Here is a 17776-nt window from a genome sequence, read left to right on the forward strand (position 1 = left end):
CACCTTTGCATCCGTGTCACCATCATTGCTGTCGCACTTCGGTTTCATACCTTACAGTCCATTCCAAGGCAACCTCGCCGAGCTTCCTCTAGGCTGCGCATCAGCACCGAGAGTAGATCACTAACATTTCCCCTCTGCTCCCACAGTCAAGAGCCCGGAGGGAATGATGGTGATCCTCGTCTTCTGCAAAAAAAACACCTTTGCAACGGTATCACCGTCATTGCCGTCGCTCCTCACTTTCATGCCTACAACTGCATTTGAATCCAACTTCTCCGGAGCCTGCTCTCGGCTGCCAAGCAGCACAGTGAATAGAGGAGGAACGTTTGTCTTCTGCTACAACAGGCGAAGAGCCAGGAGGGAAAGCTGCTGCTGCACCTCTTCAGCACAAAATCACCTTTACAGCGGTGTCATTACCATTGCTGTCGCTCCTCACTTTCAATCCTAAAAGTGCATTTGAATCCAACCTCTCCGGAGTCTTCTCTCGGCTGCCAAGCAGCAGGTGAGTAGAGCAGGAACGTTTGGCTTCTGTTCCCACAGCCGAAGAGCCAGGAGGGAAAGCTTTTGTTGCTCCTGTTCAGCACACAGTCATCTTTGCAACGGTGTCACCATCATTGCTGTCCCACTTCGGTTTCATACCTTAAAGTGCATAATAATGCAACCTCTCGGAGCTTCCTCTAGGCTGCAAAACAGCACTGACAGCTGGGCACTAATATATCCCCTCTGCTCCCACACCCAATTAGCCAGGAAGGAAAGCTGGTATTACTCCTCTTCAGCACACAGTCACCTTTGCAACTGTGTCGTAATCTTTGCCGTAGCTCCTGAATGTCAGGGCCAAAAACTGCATTTGAATCCAACTTCTCCGGAGCCTGATCTAGGCTGCCCAGCAGCACAGTGAATAGAGGAGGAACATTTGTCTTCTGCTGCAAGAGGCGAAGAGCCAGGAGGGAAAGCTGCTGCTGCACCTCTTCAGCACAAAATCACCTTTACAGCGGTGTCATTACCATTGCTGTCGCTCCTCACTTTCAATCCTAAAAGTGCATTTGAATCCACCCTCTCCGGAGTCTTCTCTCGACTGCCAAGCAGCAGGTGAGTAGAGCAGGAACGTTTGGCTTCTGTTCCCACAGCCGAAGATCCAGGAGGGAAAGCTGGTGCTCTTCGTCTTCTATAAAAAGAAAACAGCTATGCAATGCTATCACCATCATTGCTGTGGCTCCTCACTTTCATGCCTAAAAGTGAGTTGAATCCAATTTCTCCGGAGTCTTCTCTCGGCTGCCAAGCAGCAGGTGAGCAGAGCAGGAACGTTTGGCTTCTGCTCCCACAGCCGAAGAGCCAGGAGGGAAAGCTGGTGCTGCTCATGTTCTGCAAAAAAACACCTTTGCAACGTTATCACCATCATTGCTTTCGCTCCTCACTTTCATGACTAAAAGTGCATTTGAATCCACCCTCTCCAGAGTCTTCTCTCGCCTGCCAAGCAGCAGGTGAGTAGAGCAGGAACGTTTAGCTTCTGCTCCCACAGCCGAAGAGCCAGGTGGGAAAGCTTTGTTGGTCCTCTTCAGCACACAGTCACCTTTGCATCCGTGTCACCATCATTGCTGTCACACTTCGGTTTCATACCTTACAGTCCATTCCAAGGCAACCTCGCCAGCTTCCTCTGGGCTGCGCATCAGCACCGATAGTAGATCACTAACATTTCCCCTCTGCTCCCACAGCCAAGAGCCCGGAGGGAATGATGGTGATCCTCGTCTTCTGCAAAAAAAGCCACCTTTGCAATGGTATCACCATCATTGACGTCGCTCCTCACTTTCATGCCTAAAACTGCATTTGAATCCAACTTCTCCGGAGCCTGCTCTCGGCTGCCAAGCAGCAGGTGAGTAGAGCAGAAACGTTTGGCTTTTGCTCCCACAGCCGAGGAGCTAGGAGGGAAAGCTTTTGTTGCTCCTCTTTAGCACACTGTCATCTTTGCAACGGTGTCACCATCATTGCTGTCCCACTTCTGTGTCATACCTTAATGTCCATTATAATGCTACCTCTCCGATCCTTCTCTAGGCTGCGCATAAGCACGGGGAGTAGAGCACTAACTTTTCCCCTCTGCTCCCACAGCCGAAGAGCCAGGAGGGAAAGCTGGTGTTACTCCTCTTCAGCACACAGTCATCTTTGCAACGGTGTCACCGTCATTGCTGTCACACTTCGGTTTCATACCTTAAAGTCCATTGGAATGCAACATCTCCGAGCTTCCTCTAGGCTGCGCAACAGCACTAAGAGTAGAGCACTAACATTTCCCCTGTGCTGCCACAGCCGAATAGCCAGGAAGGAAAGCTGGTGTTGGTCCTCTTCAGCACACAGTCATTTTTCCAACGGGGTCACCATCCTTGCTGTCCCACATCAGTGTCATACCTTAAAGTCCATTGGAATACAACCTCTCCGGAGCTTGGTCTCGTCTGCACAGAATAGAGAGTAGACCACTAACATTTCCCCTCTGCTCCCACTGCTGAAGAGCCAGGAGGAAAAGCTCGTGCTGCTCATCTTCAGCACAAAATCACCTTTGGAACGGTGTCACCATCATTGCCGTCGCTCCTCACTTTCATGCCTAAAACTGCATGTGAATCCATACATGTGCCTGCTCTTGCCTGCCAAGCATCACAGTGAGTAGAGCAGGGAAGTCTGGCCTCTGCTCCCACATCCGAAGACCCAGGAGGGAAAGCTGGTGCTGCTCCTCTTCAGCACACAGTCATTTTGCAACAGTGTCACCATCATTGATGTTGCTCCTTGGTTTTAAGCCTATATATCCATTTCAATCGTACCGTTCTGGAGCTACCTCTAGGGAGCGCAGCAGCACATGAGTAGAGCACGAACGTTTGGCCTCTGTTCCCAAAGGCGAAGAGTCAGGCTGGAATGCTGGTTCTGGGCTTCTTCAGCACACAGCTTTGCAGTGGAGTCACAATCATTGCTCTCAGGGCCCACTTTCATTTGGATCTTTATGCATTGTCTGGACGATCTGAGTCTGTGAGCACTGCACCTAGATGGGATGAGGGAACATTAAAGTGTAACCGTAAGAATATGGTCTTTACATTAAAAAGGCAGTGCACATTGCATGCTGCTGAAACTGGAGCAGAGATCACTGTGTGGGTGATTTCCAGTATCAGTTTTCTGCCCTGCCACCTTCACTATGGGAAAAGTGGATGATGCCTTCCTTCCTTTGAAAGTCAAACAAAAGCATTCTGTTCTGGCTCCTGCACTGCAGAAGCAGAGCTGTATGTTGGCACCTTGAGAGCCTACATTTTAAACTTTTTAGCAGGAAGCTGAGATTCATTGACATGCTTGGACTTGCTGCAGAGCTTCCTGCTTGCTTCTGATGATCAGCAGAAGCTTTCTGCATTGGATCCTTGGATCTGTCTGCATTAGCTAAATCTTCTGAGTCTGTGAGCTCTGCACCTGGATCTGGCGAGAGAACATCAGAGAGAAAGAGCAAGAAGATTGACTTTGTATTATAAATGTTGCGCGCATTTTATGTACCTCAACCTGGAGGACAACTGCTCTGTGTAGGTGTTCCCAGCACCAGCTTTCTGCCCTGCCACTTCCACTGTGGGAGCAGGGGTGAAATCTTCCTGCCTTTGAATATCCAGCCAGCAGCAGCTTTCTGCTCTGGCTCCTCCACTGGAGAACAAGAGCTGTCTTTTCCCACTTTGAGAGCCTTAAATCTAGAGTTTTGAGAAGGAAACCTGGTGTGCCTTGACATGCTGCTGACACTGCTGCAGAGATCCCTGCTTTCTTCTGACTATGAATAGCATCTTTCTGCTCTGGATCCGCGGATCTCTATGCATTAGCTGGACGTTCAGAGTCTGTGAGAACTGCGTTTGGATCGGGTGAAGGAACATTAAATGTAAGAGCATGGACTTTATGAAAGCTCGTGCATATTGCCATTTTGCCGAAACTGGAGCACAGATCACTCTGTGCAGGTGATTGCCAGGAGCAGCTTTCGGCAGTGCCACCTCCACTGTCGGAACACAGGATGGAGCCTTCTGTTGAAAGCCCAGCCGCAGCTTTCTGTTCCGGCTCTATCACCGGATAATCAGAAGCTACAGGTTCAAGGTTCAAAAGTCTTGCTTCTACAGTTTTAAGCAGGAAAGCAGGAGTGGGCCCTCAGATATGCATGTATTAGCTGGACGTTCTGAGTCTGTGAGCACTGCGGCTTGATTGGGTGAGGGAACATCAAAGTTCAACTGTAAGAATATGCTCTTTACATTGAAAAGGTAGTTTACAATGGATGTGGCTGAAACTGGAGCAGAGCTCACTGTGCAGGGGATTCCCAGCACCAGCTTTCTGCCCTGCCACTTCCACTGTGAGAGCAGGGGATGAGGCCTTCCTTCCTTTGAAGGTCCAGCAGCAGAATTCTGTTCTAGCTCCTCCACTGGAGAAGCAGAGCTGTCTGTTCCCACTTTGAGAGCTTTCAATCTAGAGTTTTGAGCAGGAGACCTGGTGTGCCTTGAAATGCTGGTGACACTGCTGCAGAGATCCCTGCTTGCTTCTGACTATGAACAGCACCTTTCTGCTCCGGATCCTCGGATCCGTATGCGTTACCTGGACGTTCTGAGTCTGTGAGCACTGCGCCTGGATCTGGCGAGGGAACATCAAAGAGGACCTGTAAGAAGATTGACTTTATATTATAAATGTTGCGCATATTCCATGTTGCTGTACCTGGAGCACAACTCACTCTGTGCAGGTGATTCCCAGCACCAGCATTCTGCCCTGCCACTTCCACTGTGGGAGGAGGGGATGGAGTCTTCCTGCCTTTGAACGTCCAGAAGCAGCTTTCTGCTCTGGCTCCTCCACTGCAGAAGCAGAGCTGTCTCTTCCTACTTTGAAAGCCTTCCCTCTAGCATTTGGAGCAGGAAACCTGGTGTGCCTTGACATGCTGGTGACACAGCTGCAGAGATCCCTGCTTGCTTCTGACTATGAACAGCATCTTTCTGCTCCTGATCATCGGATCCGTATGCATTACCTGGACGTTCTGAGTCTGTGAGCACTGCTCCTGGATCTGGCGAGGGAACATCAACTGTAAGAAGACGGAGTTTACAAAAGGTCATGCAAATTGCTTGTTGCTAAAACTGGAGCACATCTCACTCTGTGCAGGTGATTTCCAGGACCAGCTTTCTGCCCTGCCACCTCCACTGTGCGAGCAGGGCATGGAGCCTTCAGTTGAAAGCCCAGCCGCAGCTTTCTGCTCTGGCTCTATCACCGGATAATCAGAAACTGCATGTTCGATATTCTAAACTCTAGCTTCTACAATTTTAAGCAGGAAGGCTGGGATGCCTTGACATGCTGGTGACACTGCTGCAGAGATCCCTGCTTGCTTCTGATGCCCAGGAGCAGATTTCTACTCAGGCTCCTCCACTGCAGAAGCAGAGCTGTGTGTTGGCACTTTGAGAGCCTTCCCTCTAGCGTTTGGAGCAGGAAACCTGGCATGCCTTGAAATGCTGGTGACATTGCTGCAGAGATCCCTGCTTGCTTCTATGAACAGCATCATTCTGCTCTGGATCCTCGGATCTGTATGCATTAGCTGGATGATCTGAATGTGTGAGCACTGCCCTGGATCTGGCGAGGGAACATCAGAGAAGATCTGTAAGAAGATTGACTTTTTATTATAAACGTTGTCCACATTGCATGTTGCTGAACCTGGAGCACCACTGCTCTGTGGAGGTGATTCCCAGCACCAGCATTCTGCCCTGCCACTTCCACTGTGGGAAGAGAGGATGGAGTCTTCCTGCCTTTGAATGTCCAGAAGCAGCTTTCTGCTCTTGCTCCTCCACTGGAGAAGCAGGGCTGTTGTGGGCACTTTGAGAGCCTTTCCTCTACCGTTTGGAGCAGGAAACCTGGTGTGCCTTGACATGCTGGTGACACAGCTGCAGATATCACTGCTTGCTTCTGATGACCATGAGCAGGTTTGTGCTCAGGTTCTTCAGATTTGTATGCATTAGCTGGACGATCTGAGTCTGTGAGCACTGCGCCTGGATCTGACAAGGGAATTTACAGAGGAACTGTTATCAAAAACAGAGAAATAGAATCTGAAAATTTGTATAGGAGATTTTCTGCTAGTGGAGGAGGCAGATAGTAACCTATTAGGACGAAATTTAATTATAAATTTAGGAATAAATTTAGAGGTGGAAAAGGGAGCGATTACTGTAAACTTATATCAATTAACAGTGAAATATGAAGAGCAGATTAATTTAAAAGTCTGGCATAATACGGGAGAAATAGGAAAATTAGACATTGAACCGTCAGAAGTGGAAATAATAAACCCAAAGGAGCCCATTAGGGTCAGACAATACCCGATCTCCTTGGAAGGAAGGAAAGGATTGAAACCAATAATTGAAGAATTAGTACAGAAAAGAACCTTAGAACCCTGTATGTCACCACATAACACACCAATTTTACTGGTCAGGAAATCAGATGGGAGCTATCGGTTAGTTCAAGATTTAAGGGCAGTTAATCAGAGAACTGTTACCCGGTTTCCAGTGGTGGCAAATCCGTACACCTTATTGAATCAGGTATCGCCAGGACATACCTGGTACAGTATAATCGATCTAAAAGAATTCGACAATGGGAATCTCACCTTTTGAGATGCTATATGGGATGCCCTACACTCAAGGGCTACCAGTAAGCCACCCCAAATTGGAAGATATGACTATCCGACGCTGTATCACTATTTTGAATGAAAACATGCAAGAACTCAGAGCAAAAGGAATGCTAGCTCAAAGCACTCCTTTGCAATTTTCAATACATAAAATCCGACCAAGAGACAGGGTATTGATAAAAAGTTGGAAGAAGGATAGTCTAACCCCTCGTTGGGAGGGACCATTTCTTCTTGTTCTAACTACCAAAACAGCGGTAAGAACTGCTGAAAAAAGGTGGAGACGCATCACGAGTAGAAGGACCCATAAAGGAGTGGAGAGTTGTAACTGAACCTGGGGACACCAAGCTAACCCTCAAGAGGACTTAAACAGGTAAGTGGGGGAATCCATATTAACTCCTATAGCTATTATATGGGAAAACCAGGTGTAACTGAAAACATTTCCATAAATAATAGAATAAGGGCAAATACCAGTCCACTTCCTAGCTGTAAAGGTTGCAACTTATATATATTAGGACAAGGTGTCCCTATTGTTCAAAATATTATTACTTGGAGAGGAGAAGAGGAACAATTTCTGAGGAACCAATTACAGTTCTTTTGCATTCGGTGTGAAACTAAAACCTCAGTAGAACAGTTGTTGTGGGTCAAATATTGCTATAATAGGCAACGGGGAATATACCTCTGATCTACCGGAGAGGGCAAGACCGGGGGGAATCGGTGCTGCAGCTGGAGAGGTCTGCCAAGGGCTGCAGCCCCTGGGGCTGTGACCGCTGAGCACTATGATCCTGACCGGACCTCTTTTGGTGTTGGTTTTGATAGGAACCATATGGGGAAATGCCGTGGCTTCTAAGGACATTCACAACAACTGTAGTGAATGCATTACCACAACTAGACGAGGGAGAGTAACCTCTCAAACACTGATCTATCACACTGTGTATGAATGTAAAGGAACAATAACCGGCTACTGCATACATAACCAAACCCAATATGGACTTTGTAAAGAAGAAACTAAAACGGCATGTTTTGATCCAAAAGAACTCCCTTATCTATATTGAGTAGAATTTAATTGAGTGTACCCCTTGGCAGTAGTAACAGAGTTCCCTAACCTTAAGTCTCTGATATGTGGAGATATAGCATGGAGAAATTATGAAAGTCTAATAAAATATGTATGTATGGCAAATGGAAATCCTGGTTGCACCCCAATATTGGGGGGGCCACCTTTGTGGATACGGATGGGACTGCGTGTGTTGGGCCACCACAAATTGGGGTTATGAATACCACTGTCCTGACCTAAAAACTTCTATTCAGAATGTCCCAGTAAACTCAAACTGTGAGCCACACGAATGTACCCTACTCAATCTAACTATCATGAACCCTGAAAAATGGAAGGAGAAGAAAATTAAAGAATTTGGAATTAAGATATGGGCTGCTGGAAAAGATCCAGGAGCTATAGTCCAAGTTAAAATTATGGAAAGTGTTAAGGAATGAATACAACATCATTTATTATTAAATTCATTTTATCATGAAATGGAAACAGGAGTCCATCATGAAATTCCCCCAGTTACTGAAAATCTCTGTACAATCTGGAAAAACCAAGAAGGGAACAATAGGATGCAACAATGGATATTACAAACAAGTATAATTGGAAAAAGTTGTTGGCAAAACTTAGAAAGTAATGGAAAACCAGTAGGGAATTTACTTTGTGAAGTGTAAGCGGCGAGGAGAAGCAGACAGGCCAACCCAATATGGGTGATAAGCAACTTCTCGTTTATTTGTGACGCAGTTCACACATATATAGGAGTGGTATTCAGCCACTCCTTCTTGGCATAACAGTATTGGTTAGCCCCCACAGCTTCCTCCACATTCTCCTCCCAGGTCCGGTCTCCGGCCACCTGTGGGGGCCACCCCCTGCCTTGCTTGCACAGTCCTCCAGAACTCTATGGTTCTGCTCTTAGAGTCATTCTGCAACAGTGAAGGAGGTTATATATGGAACAAAACAAAGGGAGGCTGGGAAAAATGGGGAGATCCTATAGAAATGAATCAGCAATTCCATAACTGGACTAATGGAACTAATATACCAAACATCTGGCCGGCTCAGACGGACATTATTGGATCTGTGGTAAAATAGCCTTTGCATTGTTACCTCAAAATTGGACAGGATTATGTATATTAGGAACAATCAGACCTAGTTTCTTTTTATTACCTATAAGCCGAGGAGAATGCTTGGGAGTCCAGTTATACACAGAAACAGAAGAACTAAAGAGAAAACAATATAAAAGAGAACAACAAATTGGTATTTGGAAGGACAATGAGTGGCCACCTGAAAGAATAATCTCTTATTATGATCCGGCAACTTGGGCCGAAGATGGGTCCTGGGGATACAGGACTCCTACGTATGTGCTGAATAGGATTACAAGGCTACAAGCCGTGGTAGAAATAGTAGTAAATAAAACAGGAGATGCATTAAGATTAGTTGCAAAGCAGAATACTAAAATGAGAACTGCAATATACCAAAATCGTCTGGCTTTAGATTATTTGCTAGCTCAAGAAGGAGGGGTCCGTGGAAAATACAGTCTTCGTAATTGCTGCTTAGAAATAGATGATGAGGGAAAAGCCATAAGTGAGCTTGTAAGAGAGATGAAAAATGTAAGCCCATGTTCCGGTACAAACTTGGAATGGAATCAATTTCGGAGAAATAGGATCCTGGGGACAATTTTTCAATGGAGACTGGATAACTAAAGTTGGCATAATAATATTGGGAATATTTGGGGGATTACTAATTATTCCATGTATAATCCCATGTTTCACCACACTGATACATATGGTTGTCCAAACATGCAATTCACTGCCATGCCGTTGGAACCAGATATAGCGACCAAGGGGGAAACCCACTCATTAATGACATTAAAACCTAAAGTGACTCCAATGTTATCCGTGGCTAACGAAGCAGTCATTAAACTGAAGGCCAGGACACGAGTCAATAACTTACAAAAAAAAAAGAAGACAACAGGATTGGGTGAAACCCAAGACCAAAAAGTACAGGAGACTATAAACAGAAGTTCCCCTTGTATGTCTCGGGCGGAGCAGAGACTCCTTGGCGCACCCAGCGCTGCTTGCTTTTTGCCTCTTGATATTAATTATAATAAAAATCAATTGCAACAGATTAGCGATATTCGGTTTTTATAAAAAGAAGATTTACATTATTTTATAGAGATCATGCACATTGCCATGTTGCTGATACTGGAGCAAAACTCACTCTGTGCAGGTGATTCCCAGCACCAATTTATTGCCCTGCCACTTCCAATGTGGGAGCAGGGCATGGAGCCTTCCTTCCTTTGAATGTCCAGCAGCAGCTTTCTGCTCTGGCTCCTCCACTGGAAAAGAAGAGCTCTATGTGGGCACTTTGAGAGCCTTCCCTCTAGCGTTTGGAGCAGGAAACCTGGTGTGCCTTGACATGCTGGTGACACAGCTGCAGAGATCCCTGCTTCCTTCTGACTATGAACAGCATCTTTCTGCTCTGGATCCTCGGATCTGTGTCCATTAGCTGGACGTTCTGAATCTGTAAGCACTGCCCCTGGATCTAAGGAACATCAATTGTAAGCAGATGGACTTCACGAAAGGTTGTGCAAATTGCCATGTTGCTGAAACTGGAGAACATCTCACTCTGTGCAGGTGATTTCCAGGACCAGCTTTCTGCCCTGCCACCTCCACTGTGGGAGCAGGGGATAGAGGCGTCCTTCCTTTGAATGTTCGGCAGCAGCTTTCTGCTCTGGCTCTATCACTGGAGAATCACAAGCTACATGTTCGAGGTTCCAAAGTCTTGTTTCTATCATTTTAAGCAGGAAAGCTGGGATGCTTTGACATGCTGCTGACACTGCTGCAGAGCTGCCTGCTTGCTTCTGATGTCCAGAAGTTTTCTGGTCTGGCTCCTTCACAGGATATGCAGAAGCAGTATGCTGGCACTTAGGGAGCCTTCCACCATTCTAGACAGGAAGCTGAGGTGCATTGCAATTCAGGGGAAACTGCTGCAGAGGTACCTGTTAGCTTGTAATGCCGAGGAGCAGCTTTCCACTCTGGCTCCTCCACTGGAGAAGCAGAGCTGTGTGTTGGCACTATGAGAGCCAACATATCAGTTGTGCCTTGACTTGCTCGTGACGCAGCTGCACATATCCCTGCTAGCTGATGATGACCAAGAGCAGCTTTGTGCTCTGGTTCTTGGCTTCTGTATGCATTAGCTGGACAATCTGAGTCTGTGAGCACTGCAGATGGATCTGACGACGGAACTTAAAGAGGAACTGTCAGAAGATTGACTTTATATTATAAAGACCACGCACATTGCCATGTTGCTGAAACTGGAGCACAGCTCACTGTGCAGGTGATTCCCAGCACCACCTTTCTGCCCTGCCACATCCACTGTGGGACAGGGGATGAAGCCTTCCTTCCGTTGAAAGTCAAGTAAAAGCTTTCTGTTCTGTCTCCTCCACTGGAGAAGCAGAGCTGTGTGTTGGCACTTTGAGAGCCTAGATTTTAAACTTTTTCAGGAAGCTGAGGTACATTGACATGTTTGTGACTCTGCTGCAGAGATCCCTGCTTGCTCCTGATGATTATCAAAAGCTTTATGCATTGGATCCTCGGATCTGTATGCATTAGCTGGATGTACTGAGTTTGTGAGCACTGTGCCTGGATCTGGCAAGGGAACACCAGAGAAGAAGTTGAAGAAGATTGACTTTATATTATAAATGTTGTGACATTGCAAGTTGCGGAACATGGAGCACAACTGCTCTGTGGAGATGATTCCCAGCACCAGGTTTCTGCCCTGCCACCTCCACTGTGACAGCACGTGATGGTGTCTTCCTTCCTTTGAACGTCAAGCAGCATCAGCTTTCTGCTCTGGCTCCACACTGGAGAACAAGAGCTGTCTTTTCCCACTTGGAAAGCCTTCAATCTAGTGAGCCTGAAATCTGGTGTGCCTTGACATGCTGGTGACACTGCTGCGGAGATCCCTGCTTGCTTCTGACTATGAACAGCATCTTTCTGCTCTGGCTCCTCAGATCTTTATGCATTAGCAGGACGTTCAGAGTCTGTGAGCACTGCACCTGGATCTGGTAAGGGAGCATCAAAGGGGAACTGTAACCAAACTGACTTTATTTTATTAATGGCACATGGAGAGCCTTCCCTCTAGAGTTTTGAGAAGGAAACCTGGTGTGCCTTGACATGCTGGTGGCGTTGCTGCAGATGCCCCTGCTTGCTTCTGACTATGAACAGCGCCTTTCTGCTCTGCCTCCTCAGATCTGTATGCATTAGCTGGACGTTCTGTGTCTGTGAGCACTGTGCCTGGATTGGGTGAGGAAACATCAAAGTGTAACTGTAAGAATATGCTCTTTACATTAAAAAAATAGCGCACATTGCATGCTGCTGAAACTGCATCAGAGCTCACTGTGCAGGTGATTTCCAGCACCAGCTTTCTGCCCTACTACCTCCACTGTGGGAGCAGGGGATGAAGCCTTCCTTCCTTTGAAAGTCAAGCAAAGGCTTTCTGTTCTGTCTCTTCCACTGGAGATGCAGAAATGTATGTAGCCACTTTGAGAGCGTAGATTTTAAACTTGGAGCAGGAAGCTGAGGTACACTGACATGCTTGTGACTCTGCTGCAGAACTCCTTGCCTGCTTCTGCTGATCAGCAGAAGCTTTCTGCACGGATCCTCAGATCTGTAAGGATTAGCTGGATGTTCTCAGTCTGTGGGCACTGCACCTGGATCTGGCAAGGGAACATCAAAGAGGAACTGTAAGAAGATTGATTATATATTATAAATATTTTGCACATTGCCATCTTGCTGAAAGTGGAATCACAGCTCACTCTCTGAAGGTGATGCCCAGTACCAGCTTTCTGCCCTGACACCTCCACTGTGGGAGCAGGGGATGGAGCCTTCCCTCATTTAAATGTCCAGCAGCAGCTTTCTGGTCTGGATCCTCAACTGGAGAAATAGAGCTGTATGTTGGCACTTTGAGAGCCTTTCCTCTAGCGTTTGGAGCAGGAAACTGGGAGTGCCTTGACATGCCGGTGACACTGCTCCAGAGATCCCTGCTAGTTTCTGAATACGAACAGCATTTTCTGCTCTGGCTCCTCAGATCTGTATGCATTAGCTGGACGTTCTGAGTGTGTGAGCACTGTGCCTGTATCTAGCGAGGGAACCTCAATTCTAAGAAGATGGACTTGATATTATAAATGTTGTGCACATTGCCATTTTGCTGAACCTGGAGCACAGCCCATCTGTGGAGGTGATTCTCAGCACCAGTTTTCTGCCATGCCACCTCCACTGCTGGAGCAGGGGATGAAGCCTACTTTCCTTTGAATGTCCAGCAGCATCTTTCTGATCTAGCTCCTCCACTGGAGAAGCAGAGCTGTATGTTGGCACTTTGAGAGCCTAGATTTTCAACTTTTTAGCATTAAGCTCAGTTATATTGACATGCTGGTGACTCTGCTGCAGAGATCCCTGCTTGCTTCTGACTATGAACAGCGTCTTTCTGCGTTGGTTCTTTTGATCTGTGCGCACTAGCTGGACGTCCTGAATCTGTGAGCACTGCCCCTGGATCTGGTGAGGAAACATAAAAGTGTAACTGTAAGAATAAGGTCTTTACATTAAAATGGTAGTGTACATTGCATGTTGCTGAAAGTGGAGCAGAGATCACTGTGCAGGTGATTCCCGACACCAGCTTTCTGCCCTGCTACCTCTACTGTGAGAGCAGGGGATTGAGCCTTCTTTCGTTTGAATCTCTAGCAGCAGCAGCTTTCTGTTCTGGCTCATCCACTGGAGAAGCAGACCTGTATGTTGGCACATTGAGGGCCTTCTCTCTAGCATTTGGAGCAGGAAACTTGGTATGCCTTGCCATGCTGGTGACACAGCTGCAGAGATCCTTGCTCCCTTATGATGACCACAGGCAGCTTTGTGCTCTGGTTCTTTGGATCTGTATGCATTAGCTGGACATTCTGAGTCTGTCAGCACTGCGCCTGGATCTGTGGAGAAAACATCCAAGAGGAACTGTCAGAAGATTGAGTTTATATTAAAAATGCTGTGCACATTGCCATATTGCTGAACCTGGAGCCCAACTCCTCTGTGGAGGTGATTCCCAGTACCTGCTTTTGGGCTTGTCACCTCCACTGTTGGAGCAGGGGATGGAGCCTTCCTTCTTTGAATGTTCGGGAGCAGCTTTCTGCTCTGGCTCCTCCACTGGAGAAGCAGAGCTGTATGTTGGCACTTTGAGAACCTTCCCTCTAGCGTTTGGAGCAGGAAACCTGGTGTGCTTTGACATGCTGGTGACCCAGCTGCAGAGATCCCCGCTCCCTTCTGATGACCATGAGCAACTTCTGGTTCTTCCGATCTGTATGCATTAGCTGGACGTTCTGAGTCTGTGAGCACAGGGCCTGGATCTGGCGAGGGATCATCAAAGAGGAACTGTAAGAAGATGGTCTTTACATTAAAAGGTAGTGAACATTGCATGTTGCTTTCAGTGGAGCAGAGCTCACTCTGTGCAGGTGATTCCCAGCACCAGCTTTCTTCCCTGCCACCTCCACTGTGGGAGCAGGGGATGGAGCCTTCCTTTTTTTTGAAAGTCCAGCACCAGCTTTCTGCTCTGGCTCCACCACTGGAGAAGAAGAGCTGTATGTTCGAACTTTGAGAGCCTTGCTTGTACAGTTTCTGGCAGGAAGCTGAGGTGCATTGACATGCTGGTTACTCTGCTGCAGAGATCCCTGCTTGCTTCTGACTATGAACAGAATTTTTCTGCTCTGGCTTGTAGGATCTGTATGCATTAGCTGGAAGTTCTGAATCTGTGAGTACTGCGCCAGGATCTTGCAAGGGAACATCAAAGAATCTCTGGCAAGGGAATATGAACTTTACATTACAAAGGCTGGTCACATTTCCATATTGCTGACACCAGAGAACAGCTCACTCCGTTCAGGTGATTCCCAGCACCAGCTTTCTGCTCTGTCACCTCCACTGTGGGAGCAGGCGTTGGAGCCTTAAACTGAATGCCCAGCAGCAGCTTTCTGCTCTGGCTCTATCACTGGAGAATCAGAAGCTATATATTCGAGGTTCCAAACTCTTCTCCTACCATTTTAAGCAGGAAAGGTGGGATGCCTTGATATGCTGGTGACACTGCTGCAGAGCTGCCTGCTTGCTTCTGATGCCCACCATCAGCTTTGTGCTCTGGCTCCTTCAGAAGAGAAGCAGAAGCTACAAGCTTTATTTAGAAGTTTGGAGTCTGTGAGCACTGCGTCTGGATCTCGCATTTCAGCATCAAAGAGGAACAGTAGCAAGATGGACTTTATAATATAAATGTCTTGCAGATTGCCTTGTTGCTGAAATTGGATCACAGCTCACTCTGTGCTGGTGATTTCCACCAGCAGCTTTCTGCCCTGCCACTTCCATTATGGGAGCAGTGAATTGAGCTTTCCTTCATTTGAATGTCCAGCAGCAGCTTTCTGCTCTGCTTCCTCCAATGGAGAACTAGAGACTTGTTTTTACCCTTTTAGGCAGGAAGATGATGTGCGTTGACATGCTGTGACACTGCTGCAGAGCTCCCTGCTTGCCGCTGCTGATCATCAGTTCCTCGGATCTGTATGTATTAGGTGAACTTTCGAAGTCTGTAAACACTGCTTGTGGATCTGGGAATCACCTGCACAGAGTGCTCCGCTCTTAGCAACATGGCAACGTGCACCACCTTTGTAATACATGGTCCATCTTCCTTTAGTTCGTCTTTGATTTTCATTTGTGAGATACAGGAGAATTGCTACAGACTCCGAATGTCCTGCTAATGCATAGAGAGCCGAGGACCCACTGCTGAAAGCTTCTGCTGGTCGTCAGAAGCAACTAGGGACTTCTGCAGCAGAGTCACCAGCATGCTAATGCAAGTCAGATTCCTGCCAAAAAGTTTAGAAACTTTTTTTAGAAGCGTGAATATACAGCTCTGCTGCTCCAGTGGAGGAGCCAGAGCAGAAAGCTACTGCTGGGCATTCAACTGAAGGAATGCTCCATCACCTGCTCCCACACTGGATGCAGCAGGGCAGAAAGCTGGTGCTGGGAATCACCTGCACAGACTGAGCTTTGCTCCAGTTTCAGCAACACAGCAATGAGCACGACATTTATAATATAAAGTCCATCTTCCTACTGTTGGACTTGAGGTTCCCTTGCCAGATCCAGGTGCGGTGCTCACAGATTCAGAACATCCTGCTAATGCATACAGATCCGAGGTGACCAAGCAGAAAGCTGCTGCTGGGCATTCTGCTGAAGGCTCCATCTCCTGCGCCCACAGTGGAGGTGGCAGGGCAGAAATCTGGTGCGGAGAATCCCCTGCACAGAGTGAGATGTGCTCCAGTGTCAACAAGATGGCAATGTGCACTACCTTTGTAATGTCAAGTCATTCTTCCTTCAGTTCCTCTTTGATGCTCAAATGAGAGATCCATGCACAGTGCTCAAAGACTCTGAACGTCCAGCTAATGCATATAGATACATGGAGCCAGAGCAGAAAGCTACTGTTCATAGTCAGAAGCAACCACGGATCTCTGCAGCAGTGTCACCAGCATGTCAAGGCAACCCAGCTTTCCTGCTTCCCAGTGGTAGAGGGAAGGCTCTCAAAGTATAAATATACAGATTCTGCTTATCCAGTCGAGATGACAGAGCAGAAACTTACTGATGGGCATTCAACTAAAGTCTCATCCCCTACTCCCAGAGTGGGGGCAACAGAGGAGAAAGCTGGTACTGTAAATCACCTTCACAGACTGAGCTGTGCTCCAGTGTTGGCAACATGGCAATGCACACTACCTTGGTTATGTAAAGTCCATCGTCCTACAGTTCCTCCTTGATGTTCCCTCCCCAGATCAAGGCGCAGTGCTCACAGACTCCGAACGTCCAACTAATGCATATACAGCCTAGGAGCTACAGCAAGCCTAGCCTTCCAAGCAGGGGGATGACAGCCAGGTGAGAGAGGCACATGGAAGGCATTGTGGCATCCCTGCTCATGGGGATCCTCAGCACAGCCCTGAAGATCTGCACATAGGACCCCACAATGAAAGCAAAACAAAGTATAAACAGGCACTGACCACACAAACCCCAACTTCCCTGAGGTACGAAGTTGAGCAGGAGAGCTTGAGGATCTCGGGGATTTCACAGAAGAACTGGTCCATGACATTGCCTCGGCAGAGGGGTAGTGAAAATGTACTGGCAGTGTGCAGCAGAGCACAGAGAAACTCTGGTCCCAGGGACATCTCCAGGGCAGCTGCTGCCATGTGGACACAAGCTCTGCTGCCCAGGAGGGTCCCATAGTGCAGGGGCTTGCAAATGGCCACATAGAAGTTGTAGGACATGATGGTGAGAAGAGAATACTCTGCTGAAAACAAGAAGAGAAAGAAAAAGACCTGTGCAGCACAAGCTGTGTAGGAGATGGGCCTGGTGTTCCAGAGGGGATTTGCCATGGATGTGGGGACACTGGTGGAGATGGAGTCCAGCTACAGGAGGGAGAGTTTGAGGAGGAAGAAGCACATAGGGGTTTGAAGGTGCTGGTTGCTGGCTGTGGTGATGATGAGGCTGTTGCCCAGGAGCACAGTCAGGGAGATGCCCAGGAAGAGACCGAAGTGCCAGAGCTGCAGCTCCTGCATGTCTGCAAATGGCAGGAGGAGGAACAGGGTGATGGAGCTGCCACTGGACATCTGCTGCCTCTGGGCATGGGGCCTGTTCAAACAAGGAAAGGATAGGGAAAAATTTCAACAGGCTCCTCTGAGCAAGTCCACTGCATTTGTCATAGAAATCCCCCCAACTGAAATGCATTTCCTTTCTCTGGTTTGAGTGTGGTATGAGAAACAGGACCTCTGCCCGTGTGCTGTCAGGGAGTCAGCTTTGCTCTGCTTCTTCGGGTACAGGGACTTGGTTTGTGACAACTCTGAAGTTCAGCAGGGATGTTGTAACACTGCTGAGGCTTCTTTCTAGGTACAGTCATAAGAATACTGAACCAGGCAAAAGGTCTCAGCTGTTTCTAGCTTAGTGCAGAGCCAGGAGAGCTACAATGTCCATCAGTCCTTTCCCATTTGCCCTGTGCTTACACTTGCACTGCCTGTAGGATGTCTTCACACACAAATAGAACTCAAGAACCCCCCA

The 17776-nt window shown here is 47.6% G+C and overlaps 1 pseudogene; it reads right to left on the reverse strand.

Annotated features, from left to right (window-relative positions):
- Positions 1 to 16561: 16561 nt before the first annotated feature.
- Positions 16562 to 17460, reverse strand: LOC134174723 (olfactory receptor 14C36-like; annotated as a pseudogene).
- Positions 17461 to 17776: the final 316 nt, after the last annotated feature.

This window comes from Pezoporus occidentalis, unplaced genomic scaffold (assembly GCF_034315485.1).
Source record: "Pezoporus occidentalis ecotype Australia unplaced genomic scaffold, CSIRO_AGI_Poc_V1 ctg627, whole genome shotgun sequence".
NCBI classification, from domain to species: domain Eukaryota; kingdom Metazoa; phylum Chordata; class Aves; order Psittaciformes; family Psittacidae; genus Pezoporus; species Pezoporus occidentalis.